Below are 4,982 nucleotides of genomic sequence, written 5' to 3'. Positions count from 1 at the left end.
TGTTTTTGAATTTTTATATACCCATTTGAATCTTGGTCAAATCCTTGGTTCCACCAAGATTTGAATAAGTTAAAAACATGAATATGAAAAAGTAAGCATGTATGCTTCTTAGTCACTTCAAAATGAAGCTCTTGGGAGGGTTTTTGAAATATCCATGCTTGAAACCCAAAACCACTTCTCTTCATGCATGCATGACTTCATAAGACAGAGTTTAGGGTTTGGGGGTAGATACATGATTTTCCTGGTTTGAATATGTCTAGACCTTGTTTATCAACTTAATTGAATGCTTACTATATGACATAAGAAGACTATGTGCCTTGATTTTTCATTTTTTTCTAAATTTTGCCCATTTGAATCTTGGTCAAATCCTAGGTTTGACCATGATTTAAACAAGTTTAAAACATGAATATGAAAAATTAAGCATGTATCCTTCGTAGTCACTCCTAAATGAAGCTCTTGAGAGGGTTTTTGAAATTTCCATGTTTGAAACCAAAAAACCACGTACTTCTCTTCATGCTTGACTTCATAAGATAGAGTTTGGGGATAGGGGTAGCTTGATACATGAATTTTCTGGTTTGAATATGTCTAGACATTGTTTATCAACTTAATTGAATGCTTACTAGATGACATAAGATGACTATGTGCATTGGTTTTTTTTTGAATTTTTATGCCCATTTCAATCTTGGTCAAATCCTAGGTTCATTTGACCATGATTTAATCAAGTTGAAAACATGAATATGAAAAATTAAGCATATATCCTTCTTAGTCACTCCAATATGTAGCTCTTGGGAGGGTTTTTGAAATTTCCATGCTTGAAACCAAAAACCACTTCTCTTCATGCATGCTTGACTTCATAAGACAGAGTTTAGGGTTAGGGGGTAGATACATGATTTTCCTGCTAGTTTGAATATGTCTAGACCTTGTTTATCAATTTAAATGAATGTTTACTATATGACATGAGCAGACCTTGGTTTTAATTTTTTATACCCATATGAATCTTCGTCAAATCCTTGGTTTGTTGACCAAGATTTGAACAAGTTTAAAACATGAATATGAAAAAGCAAGCAAGTATGCTTCTTAAGTCACTCCAAAATGAAGCTCTTGGGAGGGTTTTTGAAATTTCCATGTTTAAAACTAAAAACCACTTCTCTTCATGCTTGACTTCATAATTAAGTCAGGGTTTAGGGATATATAGGGGGTAGATACATGATTTTTCCGGTTTGAATATGTCTAGACCTTGTTTATCAACTTAATTGAATGCTTACTATATGACATAAGAAGACTATGTGCCTTCATTTTTCATTTTTTGTTTTTTCTGAATTTTTATGCCCATTTGAATCTTGGTCAAATCCTAGGTTTGACCATGATTTAAACAAGTTTAAAACATGAATATGAAAAATTAAGCATATATCCTTCTTAGTCACTCCAAAATGTAGATCTTGGTAGGGTTTTTGAAATTTCCATGTTTGAAACCAAAAACCACTTCTCTTCATGCATGCTTGACATCATAAGACAGAGTTTAGGGTTAGGGGGTAGATCCATGATTTTCCTGGTTTGAATATGTCTAGACCTTGTTTATCAACTTAATTGAATGCTTACTATATAACATAAGAAGACCTTGTTTTTTTTGAATTTTTATACCCATTTGAATCTTGGTCAAATCCTTGGTTCCACCAAGATTTAAAAAAGTTAAAAACATGAATATGAAAAAGTAAGCATGTATGCTTCTTAGTCACTTCAAAATGAAGCTCTTGGGAGGGTTTTTGAAATTTCCATGTTTGAAACCAAAAATCACTTCTCTTCATGCTTGACTTCATAAGACAGAGTTTAGGGTTAGGGGGTGATACGTCTCCGACGTATCGATAATTTCTTATGTCCCATGCCACATTATTGATGATATCTACATGTAATATGCATACTTTATGTCATATTTATGCATTTTCCGGCACTAACCTATTAACGAGATGCCGAAGAGCCAGTTGCTGTTTTCTGCTGATTTTGGTTTCAGAAATCCTAGTAAGGAAATATTCTCGGAATTGGACGAATCAACGCCCAGGGGCCTATTTTGCCACGAAGTTTCCAGAAGACCGAAGGGAAGATGAAGTGGGGCCACGGGGCGCCGCCACACTAGGGCGGCACGGCCCAGGGGGGCCCCGCACGGCCCTAGCGTGTGGGGCCCCCGTGACGCCTCCTGACCTGCCCTTCCGCCTACAAATAGTCTTCGTCGCGAAACCCCCAGTACCGAGAGCCACGATACGGAAAACCTTCCAGAGACGCCGCCGCCGCCAATCCCATCTCGGGGGATTCAGGAGATCGCCTCCGGCACCCTGCCGGAGAGGGAAATCATCTCCCGGAGGACTCTTCACCGCCATGGTCGCCTCCGGAGTGATGAGTGAGTAGTTCACTCCTGGACTATGGGTCCATAGCAGTAGCTAGATGGTTGTCTTCTCCTTATGTGCTTCATTGTCGGGTCTTGTGAGCTGCCTAACATGATCAAGATCATCTATCTGTAATGCTATATGTTGTGTTTGTTGGGATCCGATGGATAGAGAATACTATGTTATGTTGATTATCAATCTATTACCTATGTGTTGTTTATGATCTTGCATGCTCTCCGTTATTAGTAGAGGCTCGGCCAAGTTTTTACTCTTAACTCCAAGAGGGAGTATTTATGCTCGATAGTGGGTTCATGCCTCCATTAAATCCGGGACGGTGACGGAAAGTTCTAAGGTTGTGGATGTGTTGTTGCCACTAGGGATAAAACATTGATGCTATGTCCGAGGATGTAGTTATTGATTACATTACGCACCATACTTAATGCAATTGTCTGTTGTTTGCAACTTAATACTGGAAGGGGTTCGGATGATAACCTCGAAGGTGGACTTTTTAGGCATAGATGCATGCTGGATAGCGGTCTATGTACTTTGTCGTAATGCCCAATTAAATCTCACTATACTCATCATATCATGTATGTGCATTGTCATGCCCTCTCTATTTGTCAATTGCCCAACTGTAATTTGTTCACCCAACATGCTATTTATCTTATGGGAGAGACACCACTAGTGAACTGTGGACCCCGGTCCATTCTTTTACATCGAATACAATCTACTGCAATACTTGTTCTACTGTTTTCTGCAAACAATCATCATCCACACTATACATCTAATCCTTTGTTACAGCAAGCCGGTGAGATTGACAACCTCGTTGTTTCGTTGGGGCAAAGTACTTTGGTTGTGTTGTGCAGGTTCCACGTTGGCGCCGGAATCCCAGGTGTTGCGCCGCACTACATCTCGCTGCCATCAACGTTCAATGTGCTTCTTGGCTCCTACTGGTTCGATAAACCTTGGTTTCTTACTGAGGGAAAACTTACTGCTGTACGCATCACACCTTCCTCTTGGGGTTCCCAACGGACGCGTGTTGAACGGAAAGACATACGTCAACCACGCGCAGCAAGTAGATTTTCTGGCGCCGTTGCCGGGGAGATCAAGACACGCTGCAAGAGGAGTCTCCACAATCCAATCTCTTTACTTTGTTTTTGTCTTGCTTTTATTTTATTTACTACTTTGTTTGCTGCACTAAATCAAAACAAAAAAAAATTAGTTGCTAGTTTTACTTTACTTGCTATCTTGTTTGCTATATTAAAAAAACACAAAAAAATTAGTTACTTGCATTTGCTTTACTTATTTCAACATGTTTCCTTTTAGTTTTACTGTAAAAGATATACCGGTGGGGCAAGGGTCTATAATTGGAAGAGATAATATAGAAGAATTTTTCACCCATGTTAGTATGCATGAAGATCTTAAAGATATACCCCTTGCAAAAGTTGTCCCAACTTATGAAGATGCCTCTGTTTGTTTGGTACGCATGATGGAAGCTAGATTTATTAGTCTCAACCCCATGATACAACACATGTTTCTTACACTTTCTGATATGGAGAGGGGAGAGAAGAGAGATTTTGTTCTAAAAGTCCTAGTGCGAGAATTTGAGGATATAGCTAAAGAGGCTAGAAAAGTTTTTAGTAAGCATGAAAGGCTTGGTATGACCACCGATTTTAAAAGAACACTTGAAAAGATGGATATGGATAGAGTCAAGTACACTAATAATGTTAATGATGGTGGGGAGATTAAAGCGCCAATACCCTGTAAGCTCCTAGCAATGCATGAGGCACTAGAAAATAACTATGCTTGGCTTGTTCCTGAAAATTTGTTTGATGAGAGTAGCAAGCCCAAGACTAATGAAAATGGAGCCGCTGAAACTTATGTATCCAAAATACTATGCATGGTTGAGAAAACTCCACACCCCGCTGTTGGTGCACCATCTCTTGATAACACTTGACACACACTTTCTGCGCCTAGCTGAAAGGCGTTAAAGAAAAGCGCTTATGGGAGACAACCCATGTTCTTACTTCTGCACCTTTATTTTATATTTGAGTCTTGGAAGTTGTTACTACTGTAGCAACCTGTCCTTATCTTAGTTTTGTGCATTGTTGTGCCAAGTAAAGTCTTTGATAGTAAGGTTCATACTAGATTTGTATTACTGCGCAGAAACAGATTTCTTTGCTGTCACGAATCTGGGCCAAATTCTCTGTAGGTAACTCATAAAATTATGCCAATTTACGTGAGTGAACCTCAGATATGTACACAACTTTCATTAAATTTGAGCATTTTCATTTGAGCAAGTCTGGTGCCTCAATAAAATTTGTCTTTACGAACTGTTCTATTTTGACAGATTCTGTCTTTTGTTTCGCATTGCCTGTTTTGCTATGCTTGATGGATTTTTCGATTCCATTAACTTTAAGTAGCTTTGTGCAATATCCAGAAGTGTTAAGAATGATTATGTCACCTCTGAACATGTAAATTTTGATTGTGCACTAACCCTCTAATGAGTTGTTTTGAGTTTGGTGTGGAGGAAGTTTTCAAGGATCAAGAGAGGGAGATGATACAATATGATCAAGGAGAGTGAAAGCTCTAAGCTTGGGGATG

The sequence above is a fragment of the Lolium rigidum genome, chromosome 3 (assembly GCF_022539505.1).
Source record: "Lolium rigidum isolate FL_2022 chromosome 3, APGP_CSIRO_Lrig_0.1, whole genome shotgun sequence".
Taxonomy (NCBI): domain Eukaryota; kingdom Viridiplantae; phylum Streptophyta; class Magnoliopsida; order Poales; family Poaceae; genus Lolium; species Lolium rigidum.
This window is presented reverse-complemented; position numbering follows the sequence as displayed.